This window comes from Bos taurus, chromosome 1, assembly GCF_002263795.3.
Source record: "Bos taurus isolate L1 Dominette 01449 registration number 42190680 breed Hereford chromosome 1, ARS-UCD2.0, whole genome shotgun sequence".
Lineage (NCBI taxonomy): Eukaryota > Metazoa > Chordata > Mammalia > Artiodactyla > Bovidae > Bos > Bos taurus.
In genome coordinates this window covers 39,100,255-39,118,273 of record NC_037328.1, presented here as the reverse complement: position 1 = coordinate 39,118,273, position 18,019 = coordinate 39,100,255, and the positions used below count along the sequence as shown (strand labels likewise).

The 18,019-nt window shown below is 40.8% G+C and overlaps 1 long non-coding RNA gene and 1 pseudogene across 2 annotated transcripts in view; both read right to left on the bottom strand.

Moving 5' to 3' along the window:
• Nucleotides 1-3,891, bottom strand: part of LOC132345467 (uncharacterized) — a 74,904-nt gene extending 71,013 nt beyond the window's left edge. For both annotated transcript variants that reach the window (XR_009494807.1, XR_009494808.1), the window contains exons 1-2: nucleotides 3,218-3,891; nucleotides 2,224-2,311 (exon numbers count right to left, since the gene is read on the bottom strand). This is a non-coding gene — a long non-coding RNA (uncharacterized lncRNA). The remainder of the gene's footprint in view (nucleotides 1-2,223; nucleotides 2,312-3,217) is intronic.
• Nucleotides 3,892-5,062: 1,171 nt separating this feature from the next.
• On the bottom strand, nucleotides 5,063-6,770 carry LOC617944 (elongation factor 1-alpha 1-like; annotated as a pseudogene).
• Between the last annotated feature and the right edge of the window lie 11,249 nt (nucleotides 6,771-18,019).

Sequence of the window (18,019 nt, the reverse complement as noted above, 5' to 3'; positions counted from 1 at the left end):
TCTTCTGTTGACTATGATGGCTACTCCATTTCTTCTAAGGGATTCTTGCCCACAATAGTAGATATAATGGTCATCTGAGAAAATTCACCTATTCCAGTCCATTTTAGTTTGCTGATTCTCAACTGACGTTCACTCTTGCCAACTCCTGTTTGACCACCTCTAATTTGCCTTGATTCATGCACCTAACATTCCAGGTTCCTATGCAATATTACTCTTTACAGCATCCGACCTTGCTTCTATCACCAGTCACATCTACAACTGGGTGTTGTTTTTGCTTTGGCTCCATCTCCTTATTCTTTCTGGAATTATTTCTTCACTGATCTCCAGTAGCATATTGGGCACCTACCAACCTGGGGAGTTCATCTTTCAGTGTCCTATTTTTTTGCCTTTTCATACTGTTTATGGGGTTCTCAAGGCAGGAATACTGAAGTGGTTTGCCATTCCCTTCTCCAGTGGACCACATTCTGTCAGAACTCTCCACCACGACCCGTCCATCTTGGGTGGCCCTACATGGCATGGCTCATAGTTTCACTCAATTAGACAAGGCTGTGGTTCATGTGATTAGATTGATTAGTTTTCTGTGATTTCTGTGTTTCTGTGTTTTCTGTGATTTCTGTGTTTCTGTGGGTTTTCAGTCTGTCTGCCCTCTGATGGAGAAGGATAAGAGGATTATGGAAGCTTCCTGATTGGATAGACTGACTGAGGAAGATACTAGATCTTGTTCTGATGGGCGGGGCCATGCTCTGTAAATCTTTAATACAATTTTCTGTTGATGGGTGGAACTGTGTTATCTCCCTGCTATTTACCTGAGGCCAAACTATGGTGGAGGTGATGAAGATAATGGTGACCTCCCTCAAAAGATCCCATGCATGTACTGCTACAGTCCATGCCCCCAACCCTGTAGCAGGTCACCAGGGACCCACACCTTCACTAGAGACTCCCAGACACCCACAGGCAAGTCTCCTGTGGGAGTCACTGTTCCTTTCTCCTGGGTCCTGTTGCACAAGGTTCTGTTGTGCCTTCCAAGAGTCCTATTCTGCCTTCCCCAATCACAATTAGAAAGTCATCTAATGATTATAAGACAGTCATCTAGTTACTATTAGATAGTCACCATCATTCTGTGCTTCCAAACCTCTGTGGATATCAGTGATATTTATTTATCTGGTTTGAAATAAAAATAAAACTAAGGCCTGGGGCATGAGCCTGTGCTCCTAGCACAACTGCAGCTTCTATAGAGCCCATCTATCCACTCTGTCCTTTATATGCCAATATTTTTACTTATTTATTAGCAATTACAGATATGCAGATGACACCACCCTTATGGCAGAAAGTGAAGAAGAACTAAAGAGCCTCTTGATGAAAGTGAAAGAGGACAGTGAAAAAGTTGGCTTAAAACTCAACATTCAGAAAACTAAGATTATGGCATCTGGTCCCATCACTTCATGGGAAATAGATGGGGAAACAGTGGCTGACTTTATTTTGGGGGGCTCCAAAATCACTACAGATGGTGACTGCAGCCATGAAATTAAAAGGTGCTTGCTCCTTGGAAGAAAAGTTATGATCAACCTAGACAGAATATTAAAAAGCAGAGACATTACTTTACCAAAAAAGGCCCATCTAGTCAAAACTATGGTTTTTCCAGTAATCACCTATGGATGTGCAAGTTGGACTATAAAGAAAGCTGAGCACTGAAGAATTTATGCTTTTGAACTGTGATTTTGGAGAAGACCCTTGAGAGTCCCTTGGACTGCAAGGAGATCCAACCAGTCCATCCTAAAGGAAATCAGTCCTGAATATTCTTTGGAAGGATGGATGCTGAAGCTGCAACTCCAATACTTGGCCACCTGATGTGAAGAACTGACTCATTTGAAAAGACCCTGATGCTGGGAAAGGTTGAAGGTGAGAGGAGAAGGGGACAACAGTGGATGAGATGGTTGGATTTCATCACTGAGGCAATAGACATGAGTTTGAATAGGCTCTGGGTGTTGGTGATGGACAGGGAAGCCTGGCATGCTGCATTCCACAGGCTCACAGAGAGTCAGACACGACTGTACGACTGAACTGAACTGAACTGAATGAACTACAAAGCTTGTCCATAATGGTAATGCAATATTGATTCCCTTAAATAAAATTTCAGATCACTCATTGAGACCCATGCATTCTGGAAATGCATGCATTTTACAGGAACACTTAAGGTGCTTCAGGTTGTGATACAACACTTACAAACTGTCGGCACCAGCTCTTGACTTTGCATCCTCCTCAGATGTAATCGTTGAGGCCTTCCATTGGGATCCTCAATTCACCACACTTCCTGTGAACATGGAATAAGGCATGTTAATATACTTCTCGAATTTGTTCTGAAAGTCACCTGTAGCCTAAAGCTTAACTGATGACTTTAGAATAAGCATTAAACACATGGGGTCGCTAAGAGTTGGGCACCTCTGAGAGACTTCACTTTCACTTTCATGCATTGGAGAAGGAAATGGCAACCCACTCCAGTGTTCTTGCCTGGAGAATCCTAGGGATCGGGGAGCCTGGTGGGCTGCTGTCTATGGGGTCGCACAGAGTCAGACACGACTAAAGTGACTTAGCAGCAGCATGCCTAATATCAATCATAACAGATCACTACCATGTCTGACATTTTTCCAGACACTAGAAATAAACAGGAACAAAGTAGCAAAAGACCCAACCCTTCTTGAGTTTTCACTTTAAGAAGTAATTATATTAGCTAGAGTAGCTAACAAACCCCCAAATATATAATGACTCAAACAAAATATCACATACAGATAAATTGTCAAAAGAGTTATTCTGGGTTCAAGGTGGAGGTAGGGCTACTTTGCTGAACACATCCATTCAACATGTGGCTTTAAGATATTTCTGGGATACAGTATCCAGTAGGCAAAGGAAAATAAATAAATGTGGAATCTTTGTATGCCTTTATATTCTAAAATCAGTATTCTTTACTTCTCCTGCTATTCCATTGGATAGAACAAGTATTGTCCTTAGACAAGAGAATGTAGGACCTCTGTCTCAAGCCCTTCACCCCATGAGGCCCATGCTCTAGGGTGCCTTCTTCATAATTATATAAGGCCCTGGTTGCCTGGGACTGGCATGGAACTGGCCAGAAGTCCTGCCTAAGTAGATAGGCATATATAGACTTTGATGTCTAAGTATACCTAGACTAGGTCCTCTGTGAACTTTCATCTCCAGTTCTCACCTTGGGTCATCCTGTGATCCTCTGCCTCATGTGCAAGGAAAACTGGATGCTTCAAAAAGCTCCAGAACTTAAGTCTATGAGATCATTGTGAATCCAGTGCCCAGGTTTTAGTTTCAGGAAGGCAGCCTGATGAGCAAATCACTCCCATTAGCTCTTGTGGTATTTCTTTGCAGGGTTGCCTAAAATTAAGGTGACTAAATTAGTTGGCATACTGATGCTGGGTGAATGTCACTCAGATTAGACATATGCTGAGTTAGAGATCTAGACCACCTACAGCTAGCACCAACAGTTGGGCTTGAACCACACATATGAGCCCATGCATCAGTTGTCACTTGTCCACATTGTGACTATGGTGCTGATGCTTGTCTGTAGCATCCACGGGTGGTAAGTAGTGGAAGAAGGTGTCTTTTATTCTGTAAGCTCCATTCTGATGGTACCTAGTACCACATGTCAGGCTATCCCTTAGAAGTGTCTACACCCATGTCTTTCAAATGATTTTGAGATTTTTGTTCCACAATGATAATTTTGTTCCTATGATTCTTGCCTTCTTGCCTCCAATAGACATTGTGGCACTATGCTCATCCAAGTCAGCCTTAAGCCCTGCCAGATGGACATTTCTCAGATAGATGTAGCTTCTTTTTTTGCTCGACCCATTGGTCCCTTATCTATCCTCTCCACTGGTAATAGTATATGGAAGCCAGTGATGTACTCAACATTCTAAGAGATCATACTCCAGGAATATAGTGATTATGATGTAAAGGCTTTAAGAGAAGGCATGGTTAGAAGATGTACTATTATCCTTTCCAAATGGTAACTTTAAAATGATCAGAAAATGAATTATCTTTCATACTAGTCTATATTCCCTGGATAATTCTTGCATTTGTCATCACCAATGAGACACAATAAGAATTTCTGAGAAAGTCATTGAAAGCTGGTAGTCTCTAACAGGGTTTCCCAGGTGGTGCAAGTGGTCAAGAACCTGCCTGCCGATGCAGAAGGTGCAAGAGACACGAGTTCAATTACTGGTTTGGGAAGATCCCTTGGAGGAGGGCATGGCAACCCGTTCCAGTATTCTTGCCTGGAGAATCTCCATGGATAGAGGAGCCTGGAGGGCTATAGTCCATAGGGTCACAAAGAGTTGGACATGACTGAAGTGACTTACCATGGCCATAGTCTCTAACAGCATGATGGATAATGCAGTGTTGTGGTAAAGACCGATGCTGAAGCTGAAGCTCCAATATTTGACCATCCAATGCAAAGAACTGACTCATTGGAAAAGACCCTGTTGCTGAGAAAGATTGAAGGCAGGAGGAGATGGGGACAACTGAAGGTGAGATGGTTGGATAGCATCACTGACTCGATGGACATGAGTTTGAGCAAACTCTGGGAGTTGGTGATGGGCAGGCAAGCCTGGTGTGTTGCAGTCCATGGGGTCACAAAGAGACGGACATGGCTAAGTGACTGAACTGAACTGAAGTAAAGGTGAAATAGGCATTAAACAAATGGAGTTAGAAAAATTAGATGCAAGAGGAATATATATGGTTTAAATACAAATAGGTTCTATAAAGCCATGGAATCATTAGTAATCATACTGTTGCTACTTTTTTCTCACAATATGAGATAAGAAATTAGTCAGGAATGTCACATTTGACAATAAAGAGCCCAGAAGGGCCTCTTAATCTGAGCAAGAGGAGATGGTACCTGGACCCTGTACAGATTCATTCCATGTACTTATTGGACAATAAGCCAACTCAGAAGTAACTATGCTTTACTAATTATTCTAAATTTTCACTGATAAATTATCATATCTCACATAGGCCCATGGATTCAATAACACACTTTTTCTTTTTCTCATTAAACTTTTTTTTAATGGGTCTCAAATTCTGTGACAGATTTTTGGTCAAGTTGTTTTCATTAAAAAATACTGATTTTAAAAACTAATAACTTAAAAAATGGCCACACACAAAACATATGGTCCACAAAACATTCTCCTTTCCTTCTGAAGGTTTTACGGTACATTGTGATCATTAACCAGTCTTTTACAATTAAATTTAAATGGCCAATTGAGACAAACAGTTCTGAGACCATTCTTCCACCACTTATTAAGACTGGGGTGGCAGGTATTGGGGATAATATTCATTTAGCCTTCTGAGCTTTCTGGGCAGACTTGGTGACCTTGCCAGCTCTGGCTGCCTTCTTGTCCAATGCTTTGATGACACGCACAGTGACTGTCTATCTCATGTCACTCACAGCAAAACGGCCCAGGGGAGGATATTCAGAGAATCTCTCGACACACATGGGCTTGCTAAGAACCATATCAACAATGGCAGCATCACCAGATTTCAAGAATTTAGGGCCATCTTTCAGCTTTTTGCCAGAACGACGATCAATTTTCTCCTTCAGCTCAGCAAACTTGCAAGCGATGTGAGCAGGGTGACAGTCCAGCACAGGTGCATATCCAGCACTGATTTGGCCTGGATGGTTCAAAATAATCACCTGAGCTTTGAAGCCAGCTGCTTCCATTGGTGGGTCATTTTTGCTGTCAGCAGTCACATTCCCACAACGAACATCTCTGACAGATATGTTCTTGACATTGAAGCCCAGACTGTCCCCAGGAAGGGCTTCACTCAATGCTTCATGGTGCGTTTCTACAGACTTCACTTCAGTTGATACATTGACTGGAGCAAAGATGACCACCATGCCAGGTTTGAGAACACCAGTCTCCACATGACCCACAGGGACAGTACCAATACCACCAATTTTATAGACATCCTGGAGTGGCAAACACAAGGGTTTGTCAGTTGAGTGAATTGGTGGCAGGAGGCAACTGAGAGCTTCAAGCAGGATGATTCCACTGGCATTGCCATTTTTATGGGTGACTTTCCATCCCTTGAACCATGGCATGTTAGCACTTGGCTCCAGCATGTTGTCCCCATTCCAGCCAGAAACTGGCACAAATGCTACTGTGTTGGGGTTGTAGCCAATTTTCTTAATGTAGGTGCTGACTTCCTTAACAATTTCCTCTTATCTCTTCTGGCTGTAGAGTAGCTCAGAGGAATCCATTTTGTTAACTCCAACAATTAGCTGTTTTACACTCAGAGTGTAAGCCAGAAGGGCATGCTCACGGGTCTGCTGGTTCTTGGAGATACTGGCTTCAAATGCACCAACACCAGCAACAACAATCAGTACAGCACAGTCAGCCTGGGATGTGCCTGTAATCCTGTTTTTAATGAAATCTCTGTGTCCTGGGGCATGAATGATAGTAAATCTGTCCTCAAATTTCCACAAGGAGACATCAATGGTGATACCATGCTCACGTTCAGCTTTCAGTTTGTCCAGGACCCAGGCATACTTGAAGGAGCCCTTTCCCATCTTGGCAGCCTCCTGCTTGAACTTTTCAATAGTTCTCTTGTCGATCCCGCCACATTCATAGATCAGATGGCTAGTCGTGGTAGACTTCCCTGAATCTACATGCCCAATGACAACGATGTTGTTGTGGGTTTTCCCTTCCCATTTTTGCTTAGGTTTAACAGTGGTTTTCATGACACTTGTGTCCTGGAGGCAAACCCGTTGCCAAAAAGTGTGCCAATAACACACTTTTAGTCAAATTGTTTAGATAAGGGCCCCACAAAAATATTTCCCTGGGTCTTTTTTATTTTTTCCAACAGTGGCTATGACTAGAATTCATTCACATGGACACACCTAATTACAAGGGTGAATGGAAATGTAGTTCTTAAGGTACTAAGCTAAGTCAAGCAAGAATAGAAAGTATTTGTGTGGAGTGTGTATGTGTGCATGGCTAGCAATTCTATTACTGAGAGTTAGATGATGAACATGTAAGTTATTGAGTATGTTACAGTGTAAAATGTGTTTTAAAGAAAAAGTTGAAATGAGAGATGGGAGTGTCTAATTTATGTTAGACTCTTAATAATGCTTAATAGTGGGAGTAAAGCCATGTTCATCATAAGACTAGTTTTGATCTTATTTTGCCCATAATGCATTACTTTCTTATCTTCATATAAACTTGTATCTATAATGAATTATTCTCTTCTTTGCTTACTTTATTTCAATTCATTGTTTAGAGTCCAGGACAATCAGCATTTATTCAATCAAGCTCTCTTTTCTCACTGATTATTCCCTCTAGTTTCCTGAGCAATTTTGTTTATGCTTTAACCATTCTACCTACCTCATTCTGTACTGTATCACACTGAATAGTGCATATTCCTTGAAGACAGGATTCATCACTTACTTTTTAATCTTTGAATCCCATAATGCTTACTGTTGACTTAAGTTTAGGAAGTCCTCTACAAATGTTTGCTGAATTGACTTTTAGGCCTGTTCACCTTGAAAAGGTGGGGCGTCCCAGGCGGTGCTAGTGGTAAAGAACCTGCCTGCCAATACAAGAGAAATAAGAAATGTGAGTTTGATCCCTGGGTCCGGAAGATCCCCTGGAGGAGGACACAGCCACTCACTCCAGTATTCTTGTCTGGAGAACCCATGGACGGAGGAGGAGCCTTGGAAGATATAGTCCATAGAGTCGCAGAGTCGCACATGACTGAAGCAACTTAGCACAGCACAGCACAGCACCTTGGAAAGGTAGCAAAGGCTCAGCTATTAGTAAGCAATTGTGTCTTAAGAAAATTCATACAACTGAGTTTTGGATGTTTTGGAGTAAAGGAATAAATCATTTTAGTTCAGTTCAGTCATTCAGTCGTGTCCGACTTTTTGCGACCCCATGAATTGCAGCACGCCAGGCCTCCCTGTCCATCACCAAGTCCCGGAGTTCACTCAGACTCACGTCCATCGACTCAGTGATGCAACCAAACAATCTCATCCTCTGTCGTCCCCTTCTCCTCTGCCCACAATCCACCCCAGCATCAGGGTCTTTTCCAGTGAGTCAACTCTTCGCTTGAGGTGGCCAAAGTACTGGAGTTTCAGCTTTAGCATCATTCCTTCCAAAGAAATCCCAGGGCTGATCTCCTTCAGAATGGACTGGTTGGATCTCCTTGCAGGCCAAGGGACTCTCAAGAGTCTTCTCCAACACCACAGTTGTATCAGTTCTTTGGTGCTCAGCTTTCCTTACAGTCCAACTCTCATATCCATACATGACCACCGGAAAAACCATAGGCTTGACTAGACAGACCTTTGTTGGCAAAGTAATGTCTCTGCTTTCCAATATGCTATCTAGGTTGGTCATAACTTTTCTTCTAAGGAGTAAGCGTCTTTTAATTTCATGGCTGCAATCACCATCTGCAGTGATTTGGGAGCCCAGAAAAATAAAGTCTGACATTGTTTCCACTGTTTCCCCATCTATTTCCCAAGAAGTGATGGGACTGGATGCCATGATTTTCGCTTTCTGAATGTTGAGCTTTAAGCCAACTTTTTCACTCTCCTCTTTCACTTTCACTTTCATCAAGAGGTTTTTAGTTCCTCTTCACTTTTTGCCATAAGGGTGGTGTCATCTGCATATCTGAGGTTATTGATATTTCTCCCAGCAATCTTGATCCCAGCTTGTGCTTTTTCCAGTCCAGCGTTTCTCATAATGTACTCTACATATAAGTTAAATAAGCAGCGTGACAATATACAGCCTTGATGTACTCCTTTTCCTATTTGGAACCAGTCCGTTGTTCCATGTCCAGTTCTAACTGTTGCTTCCTGACCTGCATACAGGTTTCTCAAGAGGCAGGTCAGGTGGTCTGGTATTCCCATCTCTTTCAGAATTTTCCACGGTTGACTGTGATCCACCCAGTCAAAGGCTTTGGTATAGTCAATAAAGCAGAAATAGATGCTTTTCTGGAACTCTCTTGCTTTTTCGATGATCCAGTGGATGTTGGCAATTTGATCTCTGGTTCCTCTGCCTTTTCTAAAACCAGCTTGAACATCAGGAAGTTCATGGTTCACATATTGCTGAAGCTTGGCTTGGAGAATTTTGAGCATTACTTTACTAGCGCGTGAGATGAGTGCATTTGTATGGTAGTTTGAGCATTCTTTGGCATTGCCTTTCTTTGGGATTGGAATGAAAACTGACCTTTTCCAGTCCTGTGGCCACTGCTGAGTTTTCCAAATTTGCTGGCATATTGAGTGCAGTGCTTTCACAGCATCATCTTTCAGAATTTGAAATAGCTCAACTGGAATTCTATCACCTCCACTAGCTTTGTTCGTAGTGATGCTTTCTAAGGCCCACTTGACTTCACATTCCAGGATGTCTGGCTCTAGGTAAGTGATCACACCGTTGTGATTATCTGGGTTGTGAAGATCTTTTTTGTACAGTTCTTCTTTGTATTCTTGCCACCTCTTGTTAATATCCTCTGCTTTTGTTGGGTCCATACCATTTCTGTATAAATCATTTAGAATGAACTAATTTAAAATATTTCTTAATTGTCAGCTACCATGGAGTTAGCCAAGAAAAATTAATTTTTACTCCTTTGTTTTTCAAAGGCCTTTGCATTTAGGATTAACTGAACATAAAAAAAGAAAATCTTAGAGAAAGTATACATCAAAATTTTATAGACATTTTTCTGATGCTTAGTACATAATGGTGTATTATCAGCCTGGCCCATTACTTTAAATCACTAAACAGCCATTAACATTTTAATAAAATAAAATGTCCCTGTCTATCTACAAATAAAATTGCTGGGGAATTCATAGGCACTTGAATTCTAATTTAGGAAAGCTGATTTCAAAATGCCAAAATGATTACAAATCTTATAAAAGTATTTAGAAACACAAGGATGAGGATGGGAGCCTATCTTGTGAACAAGGAAGAAATTTCAGGTCAATAACTGGAAAACTCGTTTTCAAACCCTTTTGCCAGGACTGAATATAGAAGTTTTGACAGAGGCTTGAGGACCATGGGACAGCTAGAAATTCTGATTCTTTCCCTTTTCCTCAGCTTTCCTATGAACTACAACTGGTGAAAAGGAAGGGGCATTAGCACTTAATCTGTAGTTCCTGACATCACAGGATACATAGCAGCTGACCCAGAGGATGGTGTTCCCCAAGATGGGACCTACAGTTTCAAAATTAATGGCAAACTGATCCACACTGGAAATTTCTTGATAAGTCTCCAAAAATCTCTCAGATGCAGCAAATTGCACTTCGACTCCAGTGTCGGAGGGTTTACTTGGAACAATGCACACAAGCCCTTTCATCCTGAAACAGAACTTCTCTGAAATATTTAAAAGGAATTCAGTAGGATTTGGTCCATTGGTGAACTTAGATCACAGTTAACAGGAGCACCATTTTTCCCTTGACTAATTTCTGCATTTACTATATTTTATTCAAATTGTTATTATATTATTAATCTATTTGCCTTAAAGGGGGAGAGCATTGAAATTACCACTTTACTCCTTTGTTTGATGGAGACTATGAAATGCTTTTTCCTTCTATCATCTCATCCTTAAATTATTGGCTATAGTATGACTACAACATGGACCCTGATGCCAATCTTCTCTATTACTTGGGAAGCCTACAATGCTCCATACTCATTAGAATGTTTGATATTCCAAATAGCAGTCAGTACTGAGTCTCACAGATAACTTCCAAGCTCAGCCCCTTCATTATCTCTGCTTAACATTTGGTTTCTCAGCTTGGTGCTATGTGCCTGGCATTTGTTTCTTTCCTTTTATAGCTATATGAAGTTTGTATGCATGCCCAGAGACCTGCTAGCAGCAGACCTATTTTGAAAGAAAAATAAGGTAAATAAATTAACTTTGATCTTTTTATACCATATTCAATGTACCATCTTAAGGTTGATAGAAGCAAAATCACAGATACATCTTTTGAATTTCATGTTTATGAAATATGGAGATTGTGGCTTAGGGGGAGTGGTAAAATAGGTGGAGGAGGTGGCTGATAAAGAAGAAGCCTGTTTAAGAAAGTAGGGCTGGGGCTTCCTTGGTGGCTCAAGAGTAAAGAATCTGCCTGCCAATGAAGGAGACATGGGTTTAGGTTTGATCTCTGATCCAGATAGATACCACATGCCATCAAGCAACTAAGCCCTGCACCATAAACCATTGAGCCTGTGCTCTAGAGCCTGGAGCTGCAACTATTGAAGCCCATGCATGCTAGAGCCTGTGCTCCACGACAAGTGAAGCCATGCAATGAGAAACCTGAGCGCTGCAACTAGAGAGTAGCCCCCAGTCACCACAACTAGAGAAAAGTCAGCATAGCAACAAAGATTCACACAGCCAAAAATAAATGAATAAATACAATTATAATTAAAAAAAAAAAAGAAAGAAAGTCGGACTGGAGAAAGACTTGGAGAAGACACTGGTCACCTGGTGAATGAAAAAGGGGTGTGACTTCTACGGCAGCAGTGGACAAAAGGCGGGGAAGTTTACCTACAAAATCTCTATGTTACACCTGAGCTAGCAAGGAAATGTAACATTTGAAGCTACATTTACTGAGTTAAAAGAGAAAAAAATATAACAGAGACAAAAATCTGAGTTAGATACTCCTTCTTTTTTTAGTGGGAACAAGACCAAAATATTACAAAAAGCAGAAATATTTACAGTAAAAATTATCAATAACTTGACCTAATGGAGATTTAAGTGCATATTTGCATTGCATAGATTAATCAAGTTTATAGTCACTTTCCAGAAAAAAATATCATAATCTGATAGTTTATTTTGCCATATAGTTAATTTTGCCAAACATGCTATATTTATTTTCAAATATATCTTTTTATTGTGATTGTTACTAAAAACTGGCTTAAAATGCAGCATCATTTACTAACAAAAATATCGCCCCTCACTACATGGTTACTTTCCAATGATATTTTGCTAGAAAATTGTATCTACAAGTGCACATCTGAAAGAGACAGTTAATTCAATTGCATCTGTTTCAGGCTGCGGACCTTTTTATCTGGAACTTCCTAAAAATGGACATTTGAAATAGTGTTCAATGTATTTCAATATTAATGTTAGTTAAAATATTTTGTTAAAATTTAAGTCAGTTCTGTAGTATGAACTCACAGAAAAATTCATTCTTATTTTCTATTTCCTACTTCTGCTGCTGCTGCTAAGTCGCTTCAGTCGTGTGTGACTCTGTGCAACCCCATAGACAGCAGCCCACCAGCCTCTTCCGTCCCTGGGATTCTCCAGGCAAGAATATTGGAGTGGGCTGCCATTTCTTTCGCTCAGTCGCTTCAGTCGTGTCCGACTCTGTGTGAACCCATGGACTGCAGCCCACCAGCCTCTTCCGTCCCTGGGATTCTCCAGGCAAGAATATTGGAGTGGGTTGCCATTTCTTTCGCTCAGTCGCTTCAGTCGTGTCCGACTCTGTGTGAACCCATGGACTGCAGCCCACGAGGCTCCTCCGTCCCTGGGATTCCCCAGGCAAGAAGACTAGAGTGGGCTGCCATTTCCCTCTCCATATAGTACTAAGTGTGTAATTTTTTAATTACCCAAAAAAAGGCATTAATTTAACACTACATTTTTAGTAGTTTGGCTGACATTCAGTTCACTTCAGTTGCTCAGTCGTGTCCAACTCTTTGAGACTCCATGAATCACAGCACGCCAGGCCTCCCTGTCCATATCAACTTCTGGAGTTTACTCAAACTCATGTCCATCGAGTTGGTGATTTCATCCAGTCATCTCATCCTTTGTCGTCCCCTGCTCCTCCTGCCCCCAGTCCCTCCCAGCATCAGAGTCTTTTCGAATGAGTCAACTCTTCGCATGAGGTGGCCAAAGTATTGGAGTTTCAGCTTTAGCATCAGCCCTTCCAAAGAACACCCAGGACTGATCTCCTTTAGAATGGACTGGTTGGATCTCCTTGCAGTCCAAGGGACTCTCAAGAGTCTTCTCCAACACCACAGTTCAAAAGCATCAATTCTTCAGTGCTCAGCTTTTTTCACAGTCCAACTCTCACATCCATACATGACCACTGGAAAAACTGTATCCTTGACTAGACAGACCTTTGTTGGCAAAGTAATGTCTCTACTTTTTAATATGCAATCTAGGCCGGTCATAACTTTCCTTCCAAGGAGTATGCGTCTTTTAATTTCATTGCTGCTATCACCATCTGCAGTGATTTTGGAGCCCACCAAAATAAAGTCTGACACTGTTTCCACTGTTTCCCCATCTATTTCCTATGAAGTGATGGGACCAGATGCCATGATCTTTGTTTTCTGAATGTTGAGCTTTAAGCCAACTTTTTCACTCTCCTCTTTCACTTTTATCAAGAGGCTTTTTAGTTCCTCTTCACTTTCTGCCATAAAGGTGGTGTCATCTGCATATCTGAGGTTATTGATATTTTTCCTGGCAATCTTGATTCCAGCTTGTGCTTCCTCCAGCCCAGCGTTTCTGATGATGTACTCTGCATATAAGTTACATAAGCAGAGTGACAATATACAGCCTTGACATACTCCTTTTCCTATTTGGAACCAGTCTATTGTTCCATGTCCAGTTCTAACTGTTGCTTCCTGACCTGCATACAGGTTTTCTCAAGAGGCAGGTCAGGCGGTCTGGTATTCCCATCTCTTTCAGAATTTTCCACAGTTGATTGTGATCCACACAGTCAAAGGCTTTGGCATAGTCAATAAAGCAGAAATAGATGTTTTTCTGGAACTCTCTTCCATTTTCCATGATACAGCTGATGTTGGCAATTTGATCTCTGGTTCTTCTGCCTTTTCTAAAACCAGCTTGAACATCTGGAAGTTCACGGTTCATGTATTGCTGAAGCCTGGCTTGGAGAATTTTGAGCATTACTTTACTAGCGTGTCAGGTGAGTGCAATTGCACAGTAGTTTGAGCATTCTTTGGCATTTCCTTTCTTTGCAATTGGAATGAAAACTGACCTTTTCCAGTCCTGTGGCCACTGCTGAGTTTTCCAAATTTGCTGGCATATTGAGTGCAGCACTTTCACAACATCATCTTTCAGCATTTGAAATAGCTCAACTGGAATTCTATCACCTCCACTAGCTTTGTTCATAGTGATGCTTTCTAAGACCCACTTGACTTCACATTCCAGGATGTCTGGCTCTAGATGAGTGATCACACCATTGTAATTATCTGGGTCATGAAGATCTTTGTTGTACAGTTCTTCTGTGTATTCTTGCCACCTCTTTTTAATATCTTCTACTTCTGTTCAGTTCAGTTCAGTTCAGTTCAGTCGCTCAGTCATGTCCAACTCTTTATGATCCCATGAATAGCAGCACACTAGGCCTCCCTGTCCATCACCAACTCCCGGAGTTCACTGAGACTCATGTCCATCGAGTCAGTGATGCCATCCAGCCATCTCATCCTCTGTTGTCCCCTTCTCCTGCTGCCCCCAGTCCCTCCCAGCATCAGAGTCTTTTCCAATGAGTCAACTCTTTTCATGAGGTGGCCAAAGTACTGGAGTTTCAGCTTTAGCATCATTCCTTCCAAAGAACACCCAGGGCTGATCTCCTTTAGAATGGACTGGTTCGATGTCCTTGCAGTCTAAGGGACTCTCAAGAGTCTTCTCCAACACCACAGTTCAAAAGCATCAATTCTTCGGCGCTCAGCCTTCTTCACAGTCCAACTCTCACATCCATACATGACCACTGGAAAAACCATAGCCTTGACTATACAGACCTTTTTTCGCAAAGTAATGTCTCTGCTTTTCAAGATGCTATCTAGGTTGGTCATAACTTTCCTTCCAAGGAGTAAGCATCTTTCAATTTCATGGCTGCAATCACCATCTGCAGTGATTTTGGAGCCCAGAAAAATAAAGTCTGACACTGTTTCCACTGTTTCCCCATCTATTTCCCATGAAGTGACGGGACCATATGCCATGATCTTCGTTTTCTGAATGTTGAGCTTCAAGCCAACTTTTTCACTCTCCTCTTTCACTTTCATCAAGAGGCTTTTTAGTTTCTCTTCACTTTCTGCCATAAGGTTGGTGTCATCTGCATATCTGAGTTTATTGATATTTCTCCTAGCAATCTTGATTCCAGCTTATATCTGCTTCTGTTAGGTCCATGCTATTTCTGTCCTTTATCAAGCCCATCTTTGCATGAAATATTCCCTTGGTATCTCTAATTTTCTTGAAGAGATCTCTAGTCTTTCCCATTCTGTTGTTTTCCTCTATTTCTTTGCATTGATTGCTGAGGAAGGCTTTCTTATCTCTTCTTGCTGTTGTTTGGAACTCTGCATTCGGATGCTTATATCTTTCCTTTTCTCCTTTGGTTTTCACTTCTTTTCTTTTCACAGCTATTTGTAAGGCCTCCCCAGACAGCCATTTTGCTTTTTTGCATTTCTTTTCCATGGGGATGGTGTTGATCCCTTTCTCCTGTACAATGTCGCTAACCTCTGTCCATTGTTTATCAGGCACTCTGTCTATCAGATCTAATCCCTCAAATCTATTTCTCACTTCCACTGTATAATCATAGGGGATTTGATTTAGGTCATACCTGAATGGTCTAGTGGTTTTCCCCACTTTCTTCAATTTAAGTCTGAATTTGGCAATAAGGAGTTCATGATCTGAGCCACAGTCAGCTCCTAGTCTTGTTTTTGCTGAGTGTATAGAACTTCTCCATACACTCCATACACTCTCCATTCTTTTGGCTGCAAAGAATATAATCTATCTGATTTTGGTGTTGATCATCTAGTGATATCCATGTGAACTTTAAATCATTATAAAGAGGCTCAAACACATTTTTATTAATCACAATAGGAACCATTATAATCAACACATTTCTGCCAATGTGAAATAAATTTATTTATTCCTGTAGGATAAAAATCTGTGTTTCAGGATTCGACAGACTCTTGCAAAGCATTTTATACCTCCTGCCATTTGTGGAAGCATTTTCCCTGCAAAGATTTGCCAAGATGCTTGAAGAAGTGGTAGTCGATTGGTGAGAGGCCTGGTTAATATGGTGGAGTAGGTAAAACTTCACAGCCCAATTCAGTCAACTTCTGAAGCATTGGTTGTGCTATGTGCAGTTGGGCATTGTCATGGAGAAGAATTGGGACCATACTATTGATCAATGCCATCCACAGGAGTTGCAGTTTTCAGTGTATCTCATTGATCTGTGAAGCATACTTCTCAGATGTAATGGTTTCCCTGGGGTTCAGAAAGCTGTAGTTGATCAGACTTGCAGCAGAGGACCAAGCAGTGACCATGTGTGAGTTTGATGCGAGTTTGGCTTTGGGAAGTGCTTTGGAGCTTCTTAGTCCAACCACTGAGCTGGTCATTGATGGTTATCAAAAATCCACTTTTTATTGCATGTCACAATCTGATGTAGAAATGGTTTATTGTTTTTGTGTAGAATAAGAGAAGACAAAATGATAATTTTTTTGAGGTTTCTGTCAGCTCATGAGGCACCCACTTATTGAACTTTTTCACCTTTTCAATTTGCTTCAAATGCTGGGTTCTTTGGCATCTTCTCTTGTAGTTATAAGAGGATCAACTTCGATGATCCTTTCAGTTGGTCGTTGTCAACTTCCAATGGCTGGCCACAATGCTCCTCATCTTCAAGTCTCTCATCTCCTTTGAAAAACTTCTTGAAGCACCACAGCACTATACATTCACTAGCAGTTTCTGGGCCAAATGTGTTATTGATGTTGTGAGTTGTCTCTTCTGCTTTATGATCCATTTGAACTCAAATAAGAAAATTGCTCAAATTTGCTTTTTGTCTAACTTCATTTCCTTAGTCTAAAATAAATATAAAATAAACAGCAAGTAATAAGTCATTAGCAAAAAATAAATAAAGCAAGAAATGTGCATTAAAATAATGTATAGCATAACCATATTTATTTATGAATGTATTCCAGTATCAAAAGGCAAAGTTCAACCATTCAAAACTGCAATTACTTTTGCATCAACCTAATAAATACTTCCCAGGTGGTGCTAATGGTTAAGAACCCACCTGCCAATGCAGGAGACATAAAAGATGTGGGTTCGATCCCTGGGTCAGAAATATCCCCTGGAGAAGGGAATGGCAACCCATTCCAATATTCTTGCCTGGCGAATCCCATGGACAGAGAAGCCTGGCAGGCTATAGTCCATAGAGTTGCAAAGACTCAGACAAGACTGAAGAGACTTAGCACACAATAAATGCTTAGAAAAACTATAATATGTGTATATATGCATATATATATTAATTCCCTATGTAACTGCATTTTCTGAACTGTGTGGCTTTATAGAAGATGAAAAGCAAAAAATGTGAAATTTTTAATACACTCTATTGTATGCAGCAGTTTTGAGTTCACAGCATAGTAAATTATAGAGATTTAGAAATTATAGAGATAATTCAATATAATTCTAGAAGTTATAGAGATTTCTATATACCCACCCTGTTGTCCCTATGTATGCATAGCCTTCCTCACTATCAAAATTCCACACTAGAGTGGTACATTTGTTGCAGATGATGAACTCACATTGACATATCATCACCCAAAGTCCACAGTTCACAACAGGGTTCACTGTTAGTTTTGTACATTCTGTGGGTTTGGACAAAAGTTTAACATGTGTACACCAGTATAGTATCAGAGTAGTATTACTATTCTAAAAGCCCTCTGTGCCCTGCCTATTTATCCCTCCCTCCCTCACAGTTAAGCTCTGACTACCACTAACTCTTTTACTGTTTCTACAGCTTTGACTTTTCCCAAATGTTTTATAGTTGATATCATACACTATGTACCTTTTCAGACTGTTTTAATTACTTAGTAATGTACTTATGAATCTTCCATATCTTTTCATGGCTTGAAGCACATTTATTTCAGCTTAAAAAAATCATTCCATCATATATTTCCAGGGGCACAACTGCTGCATTATATGGTAAGAGTATATTTAGTTTGTAAGAAACAGCTGAACTGTCTTCTAAAGTGGCTGTACC